This window comes from Vidua macroura, chromosome 32, assembly GCF_024509145.1.
Source record: "Vidua macroura isolate BioBank_ID:100142 chromosome 32, ASM2450914v1, whole genome shotgun sequence".
In the NCBI taxonomy this organism is placed as follows: Eukaryota; Metazoa; Chordata; class Aves; order Passeriformes; family Viduidae; genus Vidua; species Vidua macroura.
The window spans coordinates 911,491-927,266 of record NC_071602.1 but is presented as its reverse complement, the minus strand read 5'-3'; the positions used below and the strand labels follow the sequence as shown (position 1 = coordinate 927,266).

The window sequence follows — 15,776 nt, the reverse complement described above, 5'->3', positions numbered from 1 at the left end:
AGGCTACATGGTGGCTGCTGGGTGTCATTTCTCCACCTCATGACTCAGCAGGAGTTTCTCCATAAAGAAATAAAGCTTTTGCCTGAAGCTCCCACTCTGCCCATGATGGGAACCCCTGTGATTGCCTGTGCCATCCTGGCTCTTTGGCAGCCTGGGGACTCCTGGGATGTCACCGTGGAGCCCCTGTGAGTGCCTGTGACAGATCGGTGCCTGAGCAGCCCAAGGTGCCCTGGGATGTCACCATGGAATGGCTGTGACTGCCTCTGACCACACGGCTCTTGACCATCCCCAGAAACCCCTGGGAGGTCTCCATGGAGCCCCTGTCTCTGCCTGTGACATTCCAGCTCCTGAACAGCCTGGAGACTCTTGGAAAATCCCCATGGAACCCCTCTAAGGGCATGTGACAAATCTGATCCTTAGCAGGCAAACATCACCAGGACCCATTGCTATGGTCAGTTTCCATGGCAACCATCATCACCCCATGTCGCTGTGTTCAGTATCCATGGCAACCATCACCAGTCCCTGTTGCTATGGTCAGTTTCCATGGCAACCATCACCAGTCCCTGTTAATATGGTCAGTTTCCATGGCAACCATCACCAGCCCCATTGCTATGGTCAGTTTCCATGGCAACCATCACCATTCCCTGTTGCTATGGTCAGTTTCCATGGCAACCATCACCAGTCCCTGTTGCTATGGTCAGTTTCCATGGCAACCATCATCACCAGCCCCTGTTGCTACGGTCAGTTTCCATGGCAACCATCACCAGCCCCATTGCTCTGGTCAGTTTCCATGGCAACCATCACCAGTCCCTGTTGCTATGGTCAGTTTCCATGGCAACCATCACCATTCCCTGTTGCTATGGTCAGTTTCCATGCCAACCATCACATCCCCTGTTGCTATGGTCAGTTTCCATGGCAACCATCATCACCCCATGTTGCTATGGTCAGTCTCCATGGCAACCATCACCAGGACCCGTTGCTGTGGCCAGTTTTCATGGTAACCATCATCACCAGTCCCTGTTGCTATGATCAGTTTCCATGGCAACCATCACCATCCCCTGTTGCTATGGTCAGTCCCTGGGCAGCTCCATGGAGACCCCATGCCAGGGGTGGTTGCCATGGACACCAGCTCAGGCATGGAGCCAGAGCCCGTTGCCATGGCAACCATTGGCAGTCCCATCCCCAGGGCCATGGGATCCCAGAGCCACAGAATTGGCTGAGCTGGGAGGGACCCATCAGGATCCTCGAGTCCAACTGCTGGCCCTGCACAGGACACCCCAACAATGCCAGCCTGGGCCTGGCAGCGCTGTCCAAACGCTGCTGGAGCTCAGAGAGCCCTGGAGCTGTCACCCTTCCCTGGGCAGCCTGGGCAGTGCCCCAGCAGCCTCTGGGCAAAAACCTTTTCCTGAGATCCAATCCCAGCCTGCCCCGACTCAGATGCAGCCGCTCCCTCCACTCCTGTCCCTGGGCACCAGAGTGAAGAGGTTCCCACAGCCCCAGCCAGGGACCCTCTCCCAAGGCTGTTGCCGTGGCCACCAAGGCTGGCACCAGCTGGGATGCTCGCTTTCCACGGGCCGGGGTTCAGGAATGGGATTCCCCAATTTCCTGCTCCCACTAAAACCACGCTGCCGCTCGCTGCTCTCCCACCTCCCATGGAAAGCACAAAAGGCAAAGATCCCGGGCTGGGATAAGAACTATTTACTGGGAATATCAATGAGACAAGGAACAAAAAGGAACAGAAACAATATTGATAACAGAAGGGATAAGAAAATCTATTTAGAGGGAAAACTACATCACCACCAACCGTCCCTTCCCAGCCACGTATTTCCTCCTGCCTGGAAAGGACACCCTTCTCCTCAGAGACAGAGAGAGAGAGAGTCCCTTTCCTGCCCCTGGCAATGACCTGAGGTGGGAGTGAATGTCATGACAGGGCCCTGGTCAGACCTCCATGTTCTTCACTCCCACATAATGCCATTGGCAGGGGCAGGAGAAGGTACAGGTGTCTTCCCAGCATGGATCACAGGGAACATGGGTCACCAGAGCTCTTCCCAGTGTGGGTTCTCCAGTGGGGGATGAAGCTGGAGTGGTGCATGAAGCTCTTCCTGGAGTTGGGGCATTTGCAGGGCTTCCCTTACCGGTGACTCCACTGCTTTCTGGTCAAGTTAAAGCTCTGGGGGAAGTTCTTCCCACACTAGGGACACTCGCAGGGCCTCTCCCCAGTGTGGATGCGCCGGTGCCTGACGAGTGTGGAGTTGTGCTTGAAGCTCTTCCCGCAGTCAGGGCAGTGGAAGGGCCTCTCCTCGGTGTGAATCCGCTCATGCAGGAGGAGATTGGAGCTGGTCTGAAACCTCTTCCCACATGTGGGACACTCGTAGGGCCTCTCCCCAGTGTGGATCCGCCGGTGCCTGACGAGGTGGGAGTTGCGCTTAAAGCTCTTCCCGCAGTCAGGGCAGTGGAATGGCCTCTCCTCTGTGTGACTCCGCTGGTGGCAGAGGAGATCTGAGCTGGTGTGAAACCTCTTCTGACACTCAGGACACTCCTAGGGCCTCTCCCCAGTATGGATGCGTCGGTGGATGATGAGGTTGGATCTGCAGCTGAAGCCCTTCCCACACTCCCCACACTCGTAGGGCCATTCCCCGGTGTGGATCATCTGGTGGCAGATCAGGTGGGAGCTCTGCCTGAAGCTCTTCCCACACTCCAGGCACTTGTAGGGCTTCTCCCCATCATGAAGCTGCTCATGGGCCACCAGCTCCGAGCTCTGGCTAAAGCTCTGCCCACCTTCCTGGCACAGGGTGGGTCTTTCCTCCTCAGAGCACCCTGGGCTGGCTTTGCAGCCCCTCCTCCTGTGGAATCTCTGGGGCTTTTCCTTCCCGTTGGATTCCTCTGCCATGAAGCTACTCAAAACGGCCTCTGCCACGAGGTTCTGCCGTGGGGATTTGTCCTCCCTGATCTCCATCCTCAGCTCCTGGTCTGGGGGAGGAAGGACAAGGAGATGATGGGATTTGCCTCCATGCCAGAGGAAAGGGGAAGGAGATCCCCCCCAGTGCATTCCTGGCAGGACGGCGTCGGCAGCGGGGCTGTCCTGCAGACGGGGGCCGTGCTGGGAGATGGAGCAGGAGAGAGGGGGAAAGGGGCACTGACTTCCTCCTCACCTGCCTGGTTGTCCCTAGGCACCTTTCTCTTCCTCGCAACCTTCTCCTCCATCCAGCCAAGGTTTGAGGATGGGAAATTCTGTTTTGGGAGGAAAACAAGGGATAAGCACGTTGAGTTTTGTACTGGTTTGAGGGCAAACCAGAGGGAGAGGCTAAGCCAGAGTTACAATTCAATAAGAAATTAAAATCAAAGCAATGATACAGAAACCCTGGCTTACACGGACAGAGTCAGGCTATAACCTGACACACCACTGGTCAGGGTGGTGGTAGCCTTCTGATGAAATGGTGGCTGCAGTCCTGTTGGAGTGATGAACGTGATTCTGTCAAAGCAGTGATCCTGCAGAAGGGTCTGGTCTTCCTCTGAAGGTCCAGTGCTGGTTATGGAGCTCTTGTCCTCTGGGAACCCAGTAGGCAAGGTACTCCTGGTGTTGCAAGGGTGAGATTATATCCAGGTAGGAATGCTTGGTTCCTCCCCCTGGGCGGAGCATCCCACAATGGGATGATGTAATTTTATCAGTCCTGCAGTGACACTCAATGGCCCATTAACAGAAGATGGCCCCTGGAGGGCGTTATCAGGGCTGAGTCATGGAAGAGATAAAGAACACTGCCCCACCTGTTTATAGCAGTTCATGAAGATGGTGACTGAAAACATACTTTTGGTTACATCTTACATTGTCACCTGAAAGAGTGAGGCAATCCCTGCTCAGGGTGGGGGGTGAACACCACCCCCCTTACCCAAACTGGATCCAGTGTAAAACTCCCACCCTGGGAAGGCCACACACACAGGGGACAATGTCACACTTGCCCTGCCCCAGGGGAGGTCTCTGTCCCTGTCACTCCCTTGCTCTCCCCCCATTTCTCCTTCTTTCCATCTCTCTCTCTACCTCATATTTACTGTTCAATAAAATCCACTTTAGATTCTGTCTCCTTAGCGCCTTAATTGCGGCAGAGGCATCTCTCTAGCAATTTTATAAACCAGATTGTTGTGGGTATTCTCAACTCAGTCAGAGAGAAAGAGAAAGGTTTTCTAACCAGGCGACAGCCTGGGAAGCAGGTGGGAAAGAATGTAAATAATTCTCTAATCTATCTTGTTATTCTACATTGTTTATAGATATGTTCTGCCTCTGTGCGTCATTCACTGCACACCAATGCTGTGAAGTGTTTTTACTCTAAGACCAATGAAATTAGTCTTCTCAATGTTCTCTATATATAGAGGGGTGCATATGAAATAAAGGAGAGAGTTCATTTTCTTTGCCTTCTGATCTGGAGTTCTCTGTTCCCGTCCTGCTCAACGGCGTCAGATTGTGATATTCTTTTGGCACAGTGAGTTCAGGGCAGTGTTGTCTGACACCAAGTGCCTTTGACAACAGCATGGTTCCCTCCTCTGAGCAGGTTCTGGCTCTTTCTGGAGGAACTCTTGGAAACTTGGACGCAGCTTCCTCTGAGCGACTTATGGGAGAACTTATGAGGAAAATGGCTCTTGTGGCTGGCCAGTGTAAAGAAAATATTTTGTTGTCCTTCCTTGAAAAGTTTGTTCAAATCACTGGAGGAAAGGGATCAAATGATATCAAGCAAGACTGGCAAGGAGCATTCACCACAAGGTGAGGAAAACAAGGCTACTCAAGTCCTACAAGAAGCCCAGCTCAAGTAGCTAAATTCCCAAATAACTCCCAAATTCACAGGCTAGGGGGCTTTGCCAAATGTGAGAATCATTATTTTCTTCGTCCCTGTCACCTTTTTGACAGATACACTGAGCTTTCCCTTCTTTTTTTAAACTGTATTGGGCTGAATTTCCACTTTTCTTTTCTTGGAACCTGCCAGCAGCTGAGCTGGAGCTGTGCAGGAACCGATGAAATTTGGAATTGCCACAGAATTGCTTCTGTTGTTGGTTTGTTCATGTTTGGGATTTGTCTGCGTTTCCATCACAAGTGACTTGTGGGAAGAGCAAATATTCCTCAAGGCACTTTATGTAGCCTTAAGTTTGATTTCTGCCGAGTTTATTTTGTCCAGTGCCCCGGGGATGCTCAAGGGGTCTCTGTGCCTTTTGCCCTGGGGGATGCTTGGGAGGGGCTTGGGGGGGTTGTCCCTGCCCCTGGCAGCCCAGGCCATTCCCTAGGCGGTGTCTCTGTCCCTGTCACCCCAGGCCATTCCCCATGGGGTCTCCATCGTTTTCACTGCAGGGAATTCCTTTGGGGTTCTCCCTCCCTCTCACCCTGTGCCAGGAGAGTGCTCATGGGAGTCTCTGTCTCTGTCAGCCCAGGGGGTGCTCGGGGGTTGAAACAGGGTATTTTACAGGATAAATTTAACAGGGTAGAATCCATTTGTATTTAGGTGAAATGTGCTGCTTTGAATCATTAGTAGCTTGCTAGCATAGGTAAAATATGCTGTTTAGTCTGCTAGTTCTGCTGCACTTGTACAATCTGCCTCAGCTGAGAAGAAAGAATGTGAATTTCCAAGCTGGAGAAATAAGAGAGGCCCCTTGAACTTTGAAACAAGAGGGAAAAAATCCAAAGCTGAGTCTGCAAGAGATGAACAAAGTGACCGGAGAGTTCTCTGTACAAGGACTGTTCTCTGTACTAGGACTAATGGGGTTCCAGAGTCCATCAGGACTCAAATCTAAACTGGAAATTCATTGGGAAGAAGTGATTTGTTGACTTAATACCCCAAAAAATCTCACCTGCTCTGTCCAGTTGTTTCTTCTGGTTGTATCAAGCAGTGCTGCATGATCTTGGAGGTCTTCTCCATCTAAATAATTTCCTTCTTCACCCTGTCTAAACAACCAAAACTGGGGTGGAAATAAAGAAATTAAGCAAATAGATCTAAAGCTGCACCATTTGCCAGGATTTGGGGGTGAATTTAGGGTTGGTTCACTGGAACATTTGGGAGGATTTGGGTGTTCTGAGGCTATCAAAGGCAGGGGACATGTCCACAATCTCATAGGTGTGCTGGCAAAACGTGTCCACCTGAGCCCACCTGTTCTCCAAGAATTCTAATTGTCTGTCCCAGTCCCTGGCCTGGGTCTCTCCATTTGGGATGTTCCCCCAAAGTGCCCAAATGGCTGCTGAAGTGCCCGAGCTGATCCTGGCTGTAAATGTTCCTGTCCACCAACGTCTCCTGGTCAGTGCCACGGGAGGTGGGAGTTTAGGGGCTCCTGGGGGGACTGGGAAGGGCTTCTGTCCATCTTGAGGGCATTTGTGGTGCTGGGAGGGGGCTTGGCAGGGTCTGTGAGGGAGGTTTGGGTCCCAGACAGGGCTGCGTGGCTTGCAGAGGATTTGGGTGGGTCTTGGGGGAGATGCAAAGGGGTTTTGGTGGTTCTTGGGGTCATTTATCTTGCAGGGAGTAGTTGGGGGAGTCCTGGCTGGGAGCTGTGGGGTAGTTTGAGGAGTCCGGGAGTGGCTGTGGGGCTGGGAGGGCGTTTTTGGGTGGTTGTGACTCCCCCAGACCCCCAAAGCTGCCACCAGACCCCACCCCCCAAGATGCTGCCAGGGATCAGTGGCTCCATGTTTGGGTTCATCCTCCTGGCCCTGCAGAAGATATGGGGGGGTCCCCAGGGCCGTGTGTGTCCCCCCCAGAGTGTGTGTGACCCCCCCATCCCATTGTCACCCCCTTGTCCCTCCCCACAGGGCTCCTGCCCCAGCTCCTGCTCCCCCAGAGGGAATTTGGGGAGGGGGAAGAGGGGGTGCGCAGCCCCCGCCGGGGGATGACCCCGGCCCAGCCCCTTTGTTCAGCACCAAGCTGGGCTCGGGGCCGCAGGAGGAAGAGGCCGGTGGGAAGCAGATCCTGCAGCTGGGACAGTGCTGGGGGTCAGGGCAATGTGAAAAACGCCAATCACTTGGTTTTTAAAATTTTTAAAGTTTAATAATAATAAAATGGTTATAAAAATAGTAATACAATTAGAGTAATAAAAATTTAGAGTTAGGACAATTACAAGACAATAAAAAGCAAAGAATTACGGACGTCCGGATGCTCTCGGGCACTTAAGCCACGACAAGCATGCCTTGTGAGCAAAGAAATCACCTTAAAAACAATAGCCTGTTGCATATACAAAACATGATTCATGATTATGCATATATTTTATTTAAAACAAGAAATTCATATGGTACTTGTCAAAAAGTTTCTGTTAATCCCCAGGCGCCTTCGAGCCTAAGTCAGGCTTGAAGAACTTTGTTTCTGTTGATAAGGAAAACCATAAATTCCTCTTCTCTGGAAAATTTAGAGGTTTCTGTAATTGTTATCTCTGTGCGAAGAATTCCTTGATTATCTTCTCCTTTTCTAATAAAAAGAATATCTCACACACACAGTTTCTATTTTAACTACTAGTGCTTAATTTTGATTACAAAACTACATTTAGAATGTTAATACAGCATAACTTTCAGCATAATACATAGAGTAAATATCTGCATAGAGCCATATAATATGCATTTTTCACAGCAAGGTCCTGCCCTGCACACCTGGCTCAGGTGTGACCCTGCCCTGGCAAGGGATCGGGACATTCCCATCCCCACGGATCAGGGCTGGGAGCAGCACTTGGAGCACGGACATGGAAATACTGGGAGCGACTGGGAGCACACTGAGGTTGTGAATTATTCCCCCCGCCTCCACCTTCTCAGGCCGCCCTGCCAGCTGAGAAATGCTCACTGGGCCTCGGCCTTGGCCAACAGCCCCTGGGCTCAGATCCTCTGGAGCTCATCACAAGCACTGTCTGCTCCAGGCACTGCTGCTGCCCAACCAGCTCCTGCTTGCTTTAGGAGCAGCCCTGGGAACAGTTTTGTTCCCTCGGTGGCACAACATCCCTGTTCTCACCCTGCCAAAGAAAGCTGTTGATGCCAAGTGCAGCCAGGATGAAACATTGCTGGGACTGAAGCCCCTCTCTTGGGGCCCTACAAACAGCGCTCCAAAAGGAGCCCCTTGGAGCTCTCCTGGGCCAGCGACTCCCTCTGAGTGGGGCCTCTCCGAGCCGGGAACTCTCCCGTTTGCTGCACTCGGGGGATCCCTGAACAACAACGGAGCCTGGGCTGATCCCCCCACTCCTCCAGGCTCAACCCTTCTCCCGCTGGGGAGATGCCAAAGCATCCACAGGGAGCATTTCCCTGCCCTCAGGGGAATTTCTCACAGGTGCCTTGCACTGACTCTTTGTGTCTGTGTGCACACAGGAGTGCCTGTGCTTGGGAAATGTGGCAGAAATGCTGCTCTCTGAGGGGTCTGAGTGCCTTGGGTAGCTGAGCCAGTCAGGCCTGTAAGTAAGGTCAAATCACAAGGTGTAAGTGAAGTTAAATGCTGCTAAGAGTTGTTCTTTTGCTAATTTGTTATGTTCAATACAAGGTATAAGCTGAGTTAAATACTGTTAAATGTTATTCCTCTGTTAAATTGCAAAGTCATAGGTTATTAGTTAGGTAAAATGCTGTAAAGTGCTGTTCTTTTGCTAAATTGTGAAGTTTAAGGTAGAAGTTAAGGCTAAGGTATGAGTTAAGTCCTGTCAAGTTTGAGCTCTGTTAAGCTTTTAGGCTGTATTCTTTTTATCCTTGCCCTCACTGTCCTTGTGTCACACACACACACAGAGGGCCAGTTCCCTGATAATTTCTGGTTTGATTGCCGGGATTCTGTTTGGTTTTGTTGTTGCTTTGTTTCCTTGGAGTGCCTGAAGTGTCCAGTCAGGAGCAGAGCGACTCTTGCCAAGGAACTTGGCCGTGCTGTCACTTAATATTAAAACTAATCTTAATATTAAATTAAATGGTTTTTGCTGATCCCTTGCCAGGGGATTTTTTCAGCGCTCTCAAGCCCTCGTTGGTAACAGGGTGAAGGAGCCCTGGCCCAGGCTCTGGCCCTGGGGGACATGGGGACGCTGCCAGGGGGTCCCTGTCCCCCTGTCCCACCCCCCACAGCCCCAGCCCCCGTCCCCGTGTCAGGCTCTGGGGTCGATCTCGTGGAACATCCTCTGGGGGAGGCTGCGGCGCCGGGGGCGGGGGGACCCGGGGGGACAGGGGACCCCGCTGTGCACGAGCAGCGTTGGACTTCTCTGGGGGAACTGTGAGGGGGGGCTGGGGTGGAGTGACCTCCCCAGTGACCTCACACAGCCCCTGTGGTGTCACACAGCCCCTGTGATGTCACACAGCCACCTTTGATGTTACAACCCACTTTGGGATGTCACACAGCCTCCTTTTGATGTCACAGAGTGAACTCTGAGATGTCACTCTCTGATGTCAGAGTTGTGCTGTGATGTCACCGAAGGCTGATGTCACAAAGTCACCCTGAGATGTCACTGTCTGTTCTTTGATGTCAGCCTGAGATGTCACAGTCTGTTCTGTGATGTCACAGCCTGCTCTATGAAGTTACACAGCCACCCGGTGATGTCACAACCCACTCTCTGATGTCACAGAGCCACCCTCCATGATGGCAGAATCTGCTCTATGGCCTCACACCCTATTCTATGATGTCACAGTCTGCTCTGTGATGTCACAAAACCCTCCCTGTGATGTCATACTGCCACTCTGTAATGTCACAGCACACACTTTGACCTCACAGCCTGCTCGATGATGTCACACAGCCATGCCATGATGTCACAGCCTGCTCTGTGATGTCACACAGTCCCCTCTATCATGCCGTAGCTGCTCAATGACCTCACACAACAAACTCTGTGATGTCATAGCCTAATCTGTGACCTCACACAACTCACTCTGTGCTGTCACACAGCCCCTTTCTGACATCACAGCTGCTCTGTGCCTCCGGGAAACAGCCACAGAGGTGCTGCTGTGACACAGCCCCCTCTGGGACATCCCACAGCCCCTGCCAGTGCTGAGCCCCTGTGAGCTCTGTCTGTGCCCTGCTCGTGTCCCTGGCATACCCTGGCAGTGCCCCAGCCCTGCTGGGCTGTGCACAGGAGCTGCTCCTGGCCAGAGCTGTCTCTCTGCAGCGCTGCCCTTGCCAGGAGCTGCCTCTGGGCCAGGAGCCTGGCCCAGCTCAGCAGCACAGACACAGCACCAGGACTTTAATGACCCTCTGGGGCTTTGGTGCTGTTTGCATCAGACCCAGTCCCTCAGAGTGTGCTCAAAGAACTTCCCAAGAACTCCAAGTGAGATTGAAACACTGCAGTTTCTTTTACTTTGAAGAGATCCCTGTGAGGGACACAACTGAGAAAGTGTCCCCAGGTTCCAGTTAGAGCAGAACACTGGAGGCAGTGATGACAGCTGGGGACGAACAAGGGAAAGGTGTCTCTGGTGCTGAGCAAACCGGGATTTGTTTCAGGAATGCAAAGGGCCAAGGCTGAGCCCCAGCCCCTGGCAAGGCAGATCCTGTCCCTCCCTCCTTGCTCAGGGCTCTTCCCAGGATGGGCACTGGCATGTGGGGATGTGCAGTGCCAAGGGCAGGACCATGGGGCGGCCCCTGCCAGGCTGCTGAGCAGGGACAAGGAGGCAATGAGGCCCCAGGGCTGCCAGGGTCACTTGTCCCCTCCTGGAGCCAGGGCCAGCAGCCACGGCCAAAGTGCTGCACAGGTTGGCTCTGTCAGGGCCTTGCAGCTGCTGCACATGCCTGTGCCCTCTGCAGCCCAGGCTGTCCTACGGTGTCCCTGCCCTGCGCCTCTGTCCCTGCAGGCTGTCCTCATCCCCCGGCTGCCCCACCTGGCTGGCCCCTTCCTTTGCTGACAGCTCTGCCTCCTGCCTGCCTCTGCCTGGCCACACAAAGCCTTGGGCTGCTCCCGGCTCCTTCTGGGGACGTGTTGCACCACAGCCCTGCCCTGGGAGGGAAATTCCTTTCTCCTGGTGTCCAGTCTGGGCCTCCCCAGGTGATCTGTGTGGCATCATTTTTTTCTCAGGTTGTTTCATATAATGAAGAAGAGCTCTACCATCTCTGAAACCACCCTCCAAGTCCTCCCAGGCTTCTCTTGTTCTGTTCTCAGTCTTCACACCACTGAGCCCAGCGCCCTCAGTCTCTCTGGGTCATGTGCTTGAGGCCTCCAATCCCATCTTGGGAGATTTTTGTGTCCTTTCTAGGTCTTTTCAGACCTAGAAATATTGTGGTCATAATCCAAGAAAATTTGAAATATTTGTATTGCCCTGTAGTGGCAGAGGAAGGGACATAGCCTTTAAAATGATCAAGGATATATTTAGATTTGATATAAGAAAGAAATATTTGGTGATGAGGTTGACAATTCGTAAACAGGTCATCCATAGAAGTGAATGTCCCATCCCAAAAAGTGTTCAAGGTCAGGAGCTTTGACCATCTGTTCCAGAGGTAGTTGTGCCTTCCCACAGCAAGGGGGCTGCAGTAGATGACATTTTAGGGCCATTCCAATTTTAAAAACAGAAGATAAAACATAATTTAAGGAAAGTTCTGACACCTCCTCATGAAAGACTCACCCAGGGGTTCAATGGCAGAGCTTTCCAGCATGACCTCGCCAGTTGAGCATGGGGGGTTCTGCATTGGCTCTGAGATTCATGATGGAAATTCACAAAGGGCATCTGGGGAATGTGCAGGATTTCCCTTGGGATGCCTAAGAGAGGACCACAGGAAGGGAAATGGTTGCACTATGGTGGTTTGTGAAAGAACAAACATGAATCAACAGAGAAAAGGGGATGAAAGAGCTGGTCATGTGTAAAGATGCATCCCTGGCCATGCCCTACAGCTGATCCCCACAGTCTGTGGCATTTTCCTCAACACTCCATTGCCAGCAACTGTCTGGGACAAGGGAGCTCTCTCTGCTCTGGGTCCTGAGGGAGGTCCAAGTGCCAGATGCTGGAGTGGGGACCACAAATCATCAGGGCTTGTGTCCTTTGGGGGCCCAGGCACTGGTGAGACTGGTGTGTTTGCACACAGCATTGGTGTGTGTGGGGCTGGGGGTAAGCACCAGGGAACATCAAACCAGAGCAACCAGCGAGCAGCAGAGGCCTGGGAGCTGCTGTGTGGGATCAGCTCCTGCAGGGATCCACATGGTCTGGATGTCTCTGCAGCTCTGCCTCACATCCTGCCATGGCAGAGCACACAAATAGCCCATGCCTGTGTCCCTTCTCCACCGATTGTGCTTTGGCCTGGCCTGGAAACCTCCAGAGGTCTCTCCCAGGAGGAGTCCCTGTGTATTTCCCTCCCCCATGGCTCTGCCCTTCCTGATGCAGCAGCTGTGGGGCAGCAGAGCTGGGGCAGTGCAGGGACAGGGCTGGCCCTGACAGAGCTGCTGTGGTTTAGGAATGGTGCTCTCCAATTTACTACTCCCACTAAGAAGACCATGTGTCTCCCCAGACAGATATTCCCACCATCATCCCCCACACCACAGGGCTTTACCCACCTGGGCCTGCTGGATCTCAGCCCACGTTTCACAGTCAGGGATAACCTGGAGATGGTGTCCATGGCTAAATCCACCCCTCGCTCATGAGCCCGTCTGGAGTTCGCATCTCTGCCCTGATGACCCGAGGTGTCCAGAAATAACTCAGCCTTGTGTGGCCAGTCCAGACCCTCCTGAGACACCTGAATCCTGGCAGCCCCATCCCCCTGTGTGTTGTTGCAATGCTCTTCAGTGCCTGACCCTTGGGCATGTGAGCATCCACAGGAGGGACTTTCACAGCCAGCTTCTCCCCTGGGCAGCGATGTCTTTTCCCAGTCCAGCAGCCCAGATGGGTTTCCCTCTGTGCTGCCAATTGTCCTTTCTCCATGGTTCCAGCCACCCCACAGAGCATTTCCCACCATCCCCGAGCCAGTGCAGAGGTGCAGCGCTTACCATTTCTCTCGCTCAGAGCTCTGGCTGTGGTCCCAGTGCTGCAGTGACTGCAGGAAAGGGGACCCCACAATGGGACATTTCTTGGTCAAATACGGACAGAAAGAGTGACAAACTGTCTGTGACTCGGGTTTTGGCCTCGCAGCCGCTGCCATGGTTTGCAGGGAGCTGCAGTGTGGCACGGCCCTGGCTGTGCCCGGCAGCGCTGGCCTGGGAGAAGGTGTCAGTGCCAGCTGGCCCAGGGAGCTGCAGCGTGTGGGGAACGAATCCCTCCTGGCCTCCTGCCCCAGGGTGACCCTGCAGGGCCTCATGGAGCCAAGGGGCCATTGTAGCACTTCAGGGCCATGAAATCAAGGTGACCTTTGTGACACTGTGGGGCCTCGTGGGACCAAGAGGCCATTGAGACACTTGCCAAGCAAGGGGCCACTGTGAAACTCTGGGGCCTGAAAAACTGATACTGAATCAGCCAGATAGAAAACTTTTAACACAATCTAGCTATTAGAAAGTGTTCTGCCAATCAAGAGGGGAGATTTAAAGAACACAGACACCAATGGAAAGAATGGTCTTATTTTACTATGAACATAAAGACAACACAAAGGTAAAATGACATATTCAATAAATATATCAGTTGGCTTTAGCAACAAGCCAATGTCAGCAGTGTAATGCACCTAATCATTACTGTGGGAGAGAAAGGAGCATGATTGCCAAAGATACATCACCAATTGCCTAAATACTTTACCACCATCCAGAGTCTGCAGTCGCTGGGGAGCCCCATTTCACAGTGAGGATCTGGAGAACCCTTCCCAGCAACTGGCAAAATCCTGCACTGTGCATCCACCCATAGGTGAGCTCTCCAAATTCACCCCAAAAGTGAGTCCAGCTTTTATAGGCCCAAATCAGTCACTCAAAGTGACTTGATTCTATTTTTAGCACAGAAACTCCTGGATCTGATAGCACACGTCCTGACCAGCAGGGACCAGGGTTTGGCCAGAGCCCAGACCTCGAACGGGAGGGTTTTCCCCTAAAATACCCTACAAAAAAGCCTCTATTCATGTCAACTGGGAAAGTTCCTTCAAATGATACATTTCTTGCAGATAACAATAGGTTATATAACACCAGGTTATACGGAGCTGGCATAAGCATCATGGTCATGTGTTTTAGGTAAATAATACCAATGGTGTTGCTCACGCAGTGCCCAGGATTCGCTGTCAGTCAGCTCTGGCCGAGGCCTGCTGCTCAGGGGCTGAGCCTGGCCGTGCTGGACTTGCTGCCCATCACCGAGGAGGAGAGGCAGAGCCCCGGACAGGTCTGCAGCCGTGACAGGTGAGCCAAGGGTGGGGGGACAGTGTGGCACCCACGGGACAGCCCAGCATCGCCGGGGACAGCCCGGCAGCCATTGGAAAGCCTGGCATCCACAGGGGCACCCTGTCATCCACTGGGAGAGCCTGACACCCATGGGGACACTCTGGCATGCCTGGGGACAGCACGCCACCCCCTCTGCCTCACCTCTGCTGCCGCGGGCACCCGCGGGGCAGGAGGGGTCTGGGGGCTCCGGGGGTCCCCGCCCCACTGAGCCCGGCGGTCGCTCCACAGCCGCGCTCCGGCCGGGATTCCAAGCGGTGCCAGCTCCGCCGGGACGAGGACGGACACTTGTGGTTGTCGGGGGTGGCGCAGAGGTTCTGCAGCCTGTGGGAGCTGCTGGGCACCTCCGGGCGCTGGGGGCTGCAGGCACAGGGGCCCAAATACGCCTGGAGCCCACCTATCCCCTCTGTCCCAAAGGTGACACCGGGAGATGTCCCAGAGAGGGAGCAGTGACCTCAGGGAATGGCCGTGATGTCACAGATGAGCTGTGTGATGTCCCAGAGGGGGCTGTGTCATAGAGGCACCGCTGTGGCTGTGTGTGAGAGAGGCACAGAGCGGCTGCGATGTCAGCAAGGGGCTGTGTGACATCACAGAACAGGTTGAGTGAGGTCACAGAGAGGGCTGTGACATCACAGAGTGGGCTATGACATCACAGAGTGGGTTATGTGAGGTCACTGATCAGCTAAGGCATAATAGAGGGGACTGTGTGACATCACAGAGTGGCTGTGTGATACCAGAGAGCAGTCTTTGACATCACAGGGCAGCTGTGTGACATCAGAGGGTGGTCTGTGACACCACAGGGTAAGATGTGACATTACAGAGCAGGTTGTGACATCACAGGGCAGACTCTGACATCATAGAGTGTGGTAGAGTGACATCACAGAGTGAGCTGTGACATCAGGGAGTGGGCTGTGACATCACAGTGCAGTTGTGTGACATCACAGAGCAGACTGTGACATCACAGTGGGGCTGTGTGAGGTCACTGGGTTGGTCACTCTGCCCCAGCCCCGCTCACATTTCCCCCCCAGAGAAGTCTCCCCTGCTTGTGCCCAGCAGGGTCCCTGTCCCACTGGGTCCCCCCTGCAGCTGGAGCAGGGTTAGGGAAGGGCCTCCAAGGTGGGGCTGGAGCCCTTGGGCTGTGAGCAGAGGCTGAGGGAGCTGGGCTTGTCCAACCCAGAGCAGGGAAGGCTGAGGGGCTCCTCATCCCAGGACAGGAGGAGATGAAATGAGTCAGGCTGCTTTCAGCATTTCCTCAACCCCAAAAGCAGCCTGACCCCCTTCTCCATCCACCACTGACAGCTTTGCAGACCAGGCATGGTTCAGGCTGATTTATCCCCACTTCACGCAGAGCATCATGATACAACAACTTAACTGTTTCTATATCTATCACAACATCATCTTTGTATAAAATTGGTTTTCTACAAAAATCCCTTGTGAATGCTGGACATGTCAGATGTTGCTGGGATGTCTCCCATTGCTGCGGGAAGAGTTTCAATGTTTCTTAAATTCTGTCACGTTTACATATTTTATGTTGGCAATGAAGAGAAACTTCCTGTGAC

The 15,776-nt window shown here is 53.1% G+C and overlaps 1 pseudogene; it reads right to left on the bottom strand.

Moving 5' to 3' along the window:
* Window positions 1-2,103: 2,103 nt before the first annotated feature.
* Window positions 2,104-3,204, bottom strand: LOC128820933 (zinc finger protein 239-like; annotated as a pseudogene).
* Window positions 3,205-15,776: the final 12,572 nt, after the last annotated feature.